Here is a 9,685-nt window from a genome sequence, read left to right on the forward strand (position 1 = left end):
CCTGGGGAGGGATCTCTGGAGCTGGGCTTTGAAGTATGAATAGGAGTTCACTGTATTGAGGTGCCATTCTCCCAAAGTAGAAATGAGTCTGGTTCATGCAGCATCTCTGTGAGAATTAGGAAAAGGCACTCTGACTTCCATTTTACTTCCATTTTCAGAAAATGGTCCTAACTTTAGAAAATCTACCACATTTATAATGTGAGCAGTGAGGGCTACCAGGACAGTGTGCACCTCTGATCATGGCATTGAGGTGCTAGGAGCATCGAGCCAACGGGGCAAGGAGCTGCCCACCCACCAGCCTTGAGGGACCGAGGCAGGACAGGGGGCCTCCTGCCAGCAGAGGGTGCCAGGGGACTGCCCCCGGGGTGCCATCAGATGGGCCACATCCCCAAACATTGTGGATTCAGAACTTTCAAAGGTACCGAGAGGGCTCCCCCACTTTGGACCACAACCCTCAAGGACTGACTGACACCATCACAAGTCCCCACCCAACCCGGCAACAGAGTACAGTGAAAGAAACTGAGGCAGCTGGGCAGTCACCGCGGGACTCTGCCTGGGTTCCAAGCCCTGCTTGTCCACTCAGTGTGTGAGCTTTGGCGTGGACAGTCAGCCAATGTCCAGCACTCAGCACCACCCCTGCCCGTGCTGAGGGCCGGATAAACGTGGCCGTTCTCACTGTCGTGATAGCAGCTCCCTCTCTAACTGCCGGCTCCAGGCTGCATCCCCATCGCCTCCCCGACCCACCTGGGCCCAGGGGCTCGGCAAGGACTTGCTGCATGGCTGAGCCTGCGAGGTTGGGTTCATCATCGTCGCCAGCATATGCCTGAGGAGACTGGGGCGCAGAGAGGGTAAGCCACGTGCTCAGAGTCACACAGCTCCTGCACGTGGGACAGAGTTCACACCCAGGTCCCTCTGATGCCAAAACACAGGCCTCAAAGGGGGTCAGGCCTGGGCAGAGCGGCTGCCAGGCACCGGAGGTAGAAGCTGGGCGGGGCTGGAGGGGCCTGGCGGCCAGGAATCGTTTTGTTTTGTGTCTTTAATAACTTTCCTAACTACAGAGGTGACGATAAAAAGCTGTGCAGCAAACATAATAAAAAGAGCTCAAGCAGCGCTGGGCTTTGTGACAACTCTTGTGACTCTGGGGCACATTCCTTAGCTTCTCTGAGCATCAGCTTCCTCGCCTACAAAGTGGCAGGGAGGGGGGTCCCAACCCCTCCCTCAGAGGGGCGTTTGGAGGGTAAAATGAGATTGTAGGTGTGCACCAATGGGCAGTGCACCAGGAAAAAGGTATTTAAAGTGGGAGGATCTGCTCCAGGAATAAACCATTCAGGTGACAGAGAGCTGAGAAGCCAGGTGGGATGGGGCAGCGACCCGATCACTGTGGCAGGATGCCACTTCCCCCTGAGCCAGGGGGCACAAAGGGAGGAGAGGGGGTTCCAGAGGCCACTTGGTGAAGCTGGAACCAGGGAGGGCCCAGCTGGGGGGAGCTGGAGCTGCGGAGGGAATACAGCCACTGTGGGAGGCTGCCCGTGGCCCAGCCACGGGGGAGAAATACCCTGGTCTCTCCCTTCTCCCGCCCTCCGGTTCCCACCAGCGCCTCCCATTGGCCAAGTGAGGGGCCTGCAAAGTCCTGCTGCAGGGCGGGCCCACCACGCAAGTGTCTGTTCTTATCCAATCAGCTACGGCCGAGGGGGCGGAGTCACATGGCTGCCCATCCTTCACCTCCTCGGGTGGGGACCTGTGAGCTGGGCAGACCCTACAAATCCTGTGTAGAAATCCAGAAATCTTCAAATATTGTTTGAATTGTAAATAAATATTTGCCACTTCTATTGTTGTGTCAATAGGTTGTCCCTACTGTTACTTTTAACATAAATGCGACAAGCGCCCTCCCTGATGGGCCCCTTTACTACCCACCCAGCCCCTACCCCCACCCCACCCCCCACCCCCCAACGTACAGGGGTCAATGTCAGGTGCGATTTTCTTAAACGATGGCTCTTTACAAGGAAGACAGAATTGAGAGTTTCTGAAACGAGAGGCACCTGGGCCCACCGTGGGCCATCCTTCTGTGCTATTGTGCCTTTTTTGCCTTTTTACGTGTTTATCTGATTATTATCCCAGACCCAGGAATTCATAATGCAAAGCCGCACAGACAAAGGCTGGGCTTCACTAAGTGGACCTTTGACCTCCGTTGGGAGGAAGGAGTCTACTTAACAAGAAAAGACGGTGACGCAGCTCGTGGCAGACAGTGGGAACGGTGTCCTGTCTTCCCCGTTTTTATTATACGATTTTTCAAAACAGGAAAGTTGAAAAATCGCTCAGTGAACCCTTGTATACCGTCCATCTAGATTCAACAGTGATTCGTACTTTGCCCATTTATCTCTTTGTTGCTGGCTCTGTAGCCATATAATATATATAATATAATATATGTTATGTTATATTAGATAGACATAATTTTTGTTCTGAGGCTTTTGGGAGTGGCAGACATCATAACCTTATCCCCAAACTTCTTTTCATCTCCTAAGAATAAGGACATTTTTAATATAACTACAATGCCATTATTATACCTAAGAAAATGAGCAATGATTCCAGAGGTCAAATTTCAGGGAGACTAATTGCTGTTAATAAGCCATTTCAAGGAATAAGTAATAATGTAAAAGTACCTTGCATGGTGCCTGGCACACAGTAGGAACTTAGTCAATGTCAGCATCCCCCCACCAACTTCCGTCGCCACCACTTTTGAAAACACGAACCCTGGCCCATGTGGCTCAGCTGGTTGAGCGTCGTCCCATGTACCGAAAGGCCACTGGTTCGATTCCAGGTCAGGGCACGTGCCCAGGTGGTGGGTTCCGTCCTCGGTATTGGGAGGACACATCAATGTTTCCTCTCCCTCTAAAATCAATAAAAACATATTAAAAAATTAAAAACACTACGGGCCTGGCTTGGTGTGAGGCCACCTCAGAATGTGGTCAGCCCCCACTCTCCCCGGCAGCCACAGCAGACACCGAAGGCACCAGGAAAATTGCTGGAAACAGAAGACAGAGTCACAGGGCGCTGAACTTGGCCTCACCGTCCTCCCAGTCACAGCACCAGGGCGGGCACCGGTGCCAGCCGATGCCATTCAGCCACGACGGGCAGGCAGAACGGGGCTCCTGGCCAGGGTCCCTCCACTTACCAGGGCAAGAGCGGGTGTTCTTTCTTTTTTTTAATTGTTTTCAAAACAGATTTCATGCGGTCCCAAAATGAGACTATGATTGTAAATTAAAGTGTAATTAGCCTTTACGCTTTTATATTCATTAACTCTTCTCTGTTAATGATGCTGGGCTGGAGCAGAAACCCTGCATTATGGAGCCACATCCAGGAAATAAAATAGTGATTTAGATAATGGCCACAATGTATTGCTACTTACACATAATTAAACAAATGCTCCATTTAAACTCGGAAACACGACTGAATGTTGATTAACCCTCGCCCAGCAGTTCTGCTCGGAACTGGGGAAGGGGAGGCACCGTGAGCTGGTCCGGAACCAAGTGCCTGGGCAGCCGCACCAGGCCAGCCCCGTCCTCCCTCCAGCCGCGTCTGCGTGCCACGTCCTATAGCCGTGTCCACCGGCCACACCTGGGCAGAGCGGGTGCAGGTCTCGGGCCAGGGAGCATGGCAGGGACCAGTATGGGACCATCACATTCGGTGAAATAAGCCAGAAACAAACATGTAAATACGGTACGATTCCCCTTCCATCAGGCACTCGGAGTGGCCACATTCGTGGAGGCAGGAGGAGGACCGCGGCTGACAGGGGCTGCGAGAGGGAGTGGGCGTTAGTGTTTACGGGGACAGAGGGTCAGCGTGGGGGGATGGAAAGGTTCTGGAGATGGAGGTGGTGATGGTTGTAGGACAACGGGAGTGTACTTGATGCCACTCAACTGTATGCTTCAAAATAGTTAAGTGGTCCATTTCATGTACAAAATTGTACAAAAAGTCTGAGGCTCACATTCTCAGAGATTAACTCATTCGGCCCAGCCTTGGGCGTAATGAGACTGGACTCGGCTTTGATGGAAAATTTTTAGACTTTTAAAAATTATAATGAAGAATTGTTTAAGATGTAAATAACTCGGACATGGATCGAATAAAAAGGAAAATTTCTGGTTCTCAAACTCATTCCCAAGAAAAAGCACTAAATAAATTTTCATTTGCCGTTTTTCTATGTGTACCTTTTCCAGGTAATTGTTGCCTTGTGGGGGTTCCCCCCAGAACCGTGGTGGGCAAACTGTGGCTCGCGAGCCACATGCGGCTCTTTGGCCCCTTGAGTGTGGCTCTTCCACGAAATACCACGGCCTGGGTGAGTCTATTTTGAAGAAGTGGCGTTAGAAGAAGTTTAAGTTTAAAAAATTTGGCTCTCGCCGAAACCGGTTTGGCTCAGTAGATAGAGCATCGGCCTGCGGACTGAAAGGTCCCAGGTTCGATTCCGGTCAAGGGCATGTACCTTGGTTGCGGGCACATCCCCAGTAGGGGTTGTGCAAGAGGCAGCTGATGGATGTTTCTAACTCTCTATCCCTCTCTCTTTCTCTCTGTAAAAAATCAATAAAATATATATTTTTTTAAAAATTTGGCTCTCAAAAGAAATTTCAATCGTTGTACTGTTGATATTTGGCTCTGTTGACTAATGAGTTTGCCGACCACTGCCCCAGAAGCAGCCGGGATCTGGGGGTGAGCCCAGGAAAAAGGAAGGGAAGCGATGAATCAGGAGTGCGTGACTGTGTGGGTTACTTATCGCCGGGTCACACCCCATGAACATCCTTGTGCATGTGCCAAATTATTTCTAGGGATAATTTCTAGTTGTGGGACTGCTGGGTCAAAGGGCATGGTGATGTTTAAGGCCTTTGAGGAACACTGCCCACTGCCCACTGCCCTCCGAAAGGCCACGCGCGCGGCTTCGGGACCACCGGCCGGCTCTGGAAGGCAGGGCATGGAGACTTCCCTGCTGTCCCTTGTGACGGACACAGGATGGGAGCCTGTGAAGGCGACCATCCTCACCAGCCAGGACCAGACTGCACCTGTCACATGAGAACTGTCCCCAAAACGGAGCTAAGGAAATCCCTACGTCAGGAGTGACCTGGAGGGAAGGCGTGGCCCTGAGAGGCAGCCCCCGCCTGAGCCATACCAGGTATAGGTGCCCCTCCCCTACGGTGTAAGGCCCCCACAGGGCGTCCAGCCCGGCCGCAGGGACTGCTCAGGCTGCTGAGCAGGATTCAGCGGTGTACAGGGATAACTGGGGGTCTCTGACCCAACAAGGCATGGTGAGTGGGAAGTTGGGGAGACTAGGGGGCCCCTGCCCTAGGCCAGAGGCAGAAGAGGTTGCTCTGAAGAGGCAGCGTTCGAGGGGTGAAGAGTGTGTGCAGCGGGAGCAGCCTGTGGGGAGGCCCCGGGTTGAGAAAGAAGAGAGGAACCTGCCGTCGTATTAGGAGGCTGGACCGCACCCCAAGGGCAATGGGGAGCCATGGAGGAATTGTTGTTGTTGTTGTTGTTGTTTAAATATATTTTTATGGATTTCAGAGAGGAAGGGGGAGGGAGAAAGAGAGAGAAACATCAATGAGAGAGAATCGTTGATCGGCTGCCTCCTGCACGTCCCACACTGGGGATGAGGCCCCAACCCGGGCGTGTGCCCTGATCAGGAATTGAACCGTGACCTCCTGGTTCATAGGTCGATGCTCAACCACTGAGCCACGCCGGCTGGGCCACGGAGGAATTTAGAGGTACCACTCTGCCCGCCGGGTGGAGAGTGCACCGAGGGGCTGCGCCTGGAGGCAGGAGTGAACTCAGGAGCTAGGTTCCTGCTTGCACCTCCTGTTACACCATGAAGACTGATTATTTCTTTTTACGAGCACAGATTCCTCTTGTACATTTATTGGGGTGAGATTGGTTAATAGGACCATGTAGGTTTCAGGGGGTGCGTTTCTCTGATACATGACCTGCATACTGCATTGTCCGCCCACCACCCAAAGTCAAACCATCCTCCGTCACCCTATGCTTGGCTCCCTTTACCCTTCACTGCCCCTGCCCCCTCCCTCTGGGAGCCACCATACTGTTGTCTGTGTCTATGAGTTTCAGTTGTGTATCCCACATATGGGGGAAAGCATATGGTTCTCGATTTTTCTGATCTGTTTTGCTTAGCGTGATATTCTCAGGGCCCATCCATGTTGTCACTGTTGGCAGTGCTGCTCAGTGGTTGAGCCACGAACCAAGAGGTCCCCGGTTCAATTCCAAGTCAGGGCACAGGCCCAGTTTTCCGGCTCAATACCCAGTAGGGGGCGTGCAGGAGGCAGCTGATCCGTTTCACTCACATCGATGTTTTTATCTCTCTATCCCTCTCCCTTCCTCTCTCACTCTAAAATCAATTTTTAAAAAAACTATACTTAAACCAACAACAACAAAAAATGGCAGTTTAATCTTTTCTTATGGCTGAGTAGTATTCCATTGTGTATATGTACATCTTTATCTAATCATCTATCGAAGGACATTTCACTTCAATTGTTTTCAAGACTAATAATCATTTCTTAACCTGAACAAGACCATCCTCCTTAATAGTAGGAATCATGCTAGAAGGCAAAACCTGGGCAAGCCCACAGCCTACAGTGTGGGCAAAAATAAAAAACTCACCCTTTCAAGCGTGTGCCCAAGCCTTTGTGTGCCCCAGCCATTCCCTCTGTTCAAAACGCACCTGCCCCGCCCAAACTCCACCTGTTTCAGTCCTCCCGCCACGGGACCTCCTCCTGCAGGAAGTCCTCCGTGAATCCCTGGCTGGCAGCGGCCTTACTTCCTCTGAGCTCCTGGCAACTTTCTTACTGGGCTCATCCGAGAGCCCTGAGCACATCCACCACACGTGTTACAGTCCCTCATGGCGCAGCTCCCCTCTGCCCCCCTCCTCCAGCCCGATACAGCCAGGCCCGGCCGAGAATAACTGACAGCAGCTCACTCTTCTGTCTGACTTCCTCTCTGTGTTCCCCGCACTCAGCACTAGGTCTGGCACCAAGCAGGCACCATCCATGCTTCCATTCATCCGTTCGCCGAACACATTGGGCGCTGATCTGTTCCAAGTTTGTGCCAGGTGCTGGTCACCCTGTGATGAATAGGGCAGACCCAGCCCAGCATCTCAGAGCTCACGGTCTGTGGGGGGAGGCAGGCCTGGGGGAGGTGCTGGGAGAGGAGAAGCCAGCCTGGGAGGAGGAGGGGAGAGTCAGGTAGGGAGGGGATGCCAAAATACGTTTCCCAGAATGCCTTCCTGTATGGTCTGGGATGTAAGGTTTGGAGAATGGAAGTGAAGCAGTGACCTTTACTCTCTGAAGGTCACGGTCGTTGGATGGGAGACAGGCGGACCCTGAGTGCCCCAGGCATAGATCGGCCAGCTCCCCGGTCGGCCCACTGCCGGACTGAGAACACAGAGGCGCGGCTCCGGGGCCCAGCGGGGGCCCTTCCTCTGGCCCCCCAGGTCCCCGCTGGCCCTCACTTCCCCGCCCTGGCCACAGTTGTGTCAGGCCCCCCTGTGATGAATCCATGTCCATCGCCCACGCGGCTCTGCCTCCTGGCTAGCCCTGCCGAGACTGGCATCGTGGCCGCGCCTCTGGGCGCAGACCCTCAGGGGTGAGCACCTGGCACTGGGCTCCGGCGGGAGGAGACGTGGAGGCGGTGAGGACACTGTCATCACGAGTGAAGGGGCCACGGTGGCCCGCCCAGGCAACCAGGAATCAGGCACTGAAATGGCCGCCTTCAGACCCTGAAGTCAGGGGCTGTGGAGGGAGACGACCGGATAGCCACTGCTGTGCCCAGCGAGCGCAGAGCCCTGGGTGCTGCAGGACGGCATCCCGCACACGGGTGAGGAGCGTGTCTGAGGCGCTGCAGGAGGTGGGGGTGGAGGGGCCAGGCTCTGTCCGGGGAGGATGGGCCTAGTGGGTCTTCACGGGGAGGAGTGGGCCTAGTGGGTCTTCACAGGGAGGAGTGGGCCTAGTGGGTCTTCACAGGGAGGAGTGGGCCTAGTGGGTCTTCACGGGGAGGAGTGGGCCTAGTGGGTCTTCACAGGGAGGAGTGGGCCTAGTGGGTCTTCACGGGGAGGAGTGAGCCTAGTAGGTCTTCACAGGGAGGAGTGGGCCTAGTAGGCCTTCACGGGGAGGAGTGGGCCTAGTAGGTCTTCATGGGGAGGAGTGGGCCTAGTGGGTCTTCACGGGGAGGAGTGAGCCTAGTAGGTCTTCACAGGGAGGAGTGGGCCTAGTAGGCCTTCACGGGGAGGAGTGGGCCTAGTAGGTCTTCACGGGGAGGAGTGGGCCTAGGAGGTCTTCACGGGGAGGAGTGGGCCTAGTGGGTCTTCACGGGGAGGAGTGAGCCTAGTAGGTCTTCACTAACCATCAAGTTAAGGTGCCGTCTAGGGCAGGCCTCCTGCAGTCGGACTGGCGTCCTGAGAAGAGGAGAGCCGCCAGGGAGAAGCCGGCAGCGGGCAGGGGAGACAGTGAGGCCCTGCCGGCCAGGAGCACGGACGCGGCCAGAAGCTAAGAGGCGAGGCTTGCACCTGGACGCTCAGCGGGACGTGACCCTGAGGCACCTTGGTTCGGACGTCCAGCTGCCCGCCCTGAGCAAGGCCCTCCTGCTGCTGGAGCCAGCCAGGTCCTGGCCTTCGTCCCCTCAGCCCTAGGAATCCACCACAGAGACACAGAGCGAACTGGAACCAGCACTAGTTTGCCACGGAACCCACGGCAACTAGAAAGACGGTAGACCACCTTTATAATACCTGGGCCACCGAGCACCCCCCCCCTCCCCCGGCCTCAGCACCCTCAGATGCGCTGTGTCTCCTGCCACAGACCTCCGCACGGGCAGCCAGTCCCCTGAGACCCCCAGATCCCTGCAGAGGCTCCCAAAAGCTCTTTCTGCCTCAGGGCGGGGCTCCCGGGAGGCTGGGAGCCTGCACTCCACGCAGAGAGGAGGGTCAAGGCCAAGAGGGATTTCCTGGTGACACACAAAGCTCAGTGCGCTCTGAGCATGACAGATGGAGGGAGCTGAGCTGAAGCAGCAAGCACCCCTGGGGCCTGGCCATGCCCAGGGCGGGGGGCTGGGGGGCTGGGGGGACTCCCCTCACAGAGGGTTCTGCACAGACTGTCCCTTGAAGAGGCCTCTCGTCCCCTCTCTGTGCCCCTCCCCCCACCCTGTGTCTTCCGGCTCATTGCTACTGATGGAACCAGCTCCTCAACCTGGAAGGCAGGGTCCTGGCCCCAGAGCTAGACGGGTCTGGAAGGGGGTCCAGGTAGGAGAATAGGGTAGGAGGTCAAGAGGCTGGGCTGTCTGGAACTGGGGTGCAGGCCTGTGTGTGTGTGTGTGTCTTATGTGCACACGTGTGAGTGGTTATGCATGTGTGTGCACATGGACACGCACATGTCTGTGTGTGCATGTATGTGCATGTGTGTGTCCATGTGCACGTGTGTGAGTGTGTACTGGACTGAAGCAGAGGAGTTCCATAAATCCAACTAAGCTCGCCCCAGATGGCTTTCCGCCCCAAACTCTTTGCCCAGGAAATTCACTGAAACACTGTCCCGCCTCCGTCCTTCCCCCAATCACCGCTGATCACAGCGATCCCAGCCTCCAGGCCTCCTTCCCGAAAGCCTCTTTCTGCCTGGTGCTCGCCAGCTCATGACCGACTTCCAGGTAGAGT

This window comes from Cnephaeus nilssonii (genome assembly GCF_951640355.1).
Source record: "Cnephaeus nilssonii genome assembly, chromosome: 14".
In the NCBI taxonomy this organism is placed as follows: domain Eukaryota; kingdom Metazoa; phylum Chordata; class Mammalia; order Chiroptera; family Vespertilionidae; genus Cnephaeus; species Cnephaeus nilssonii.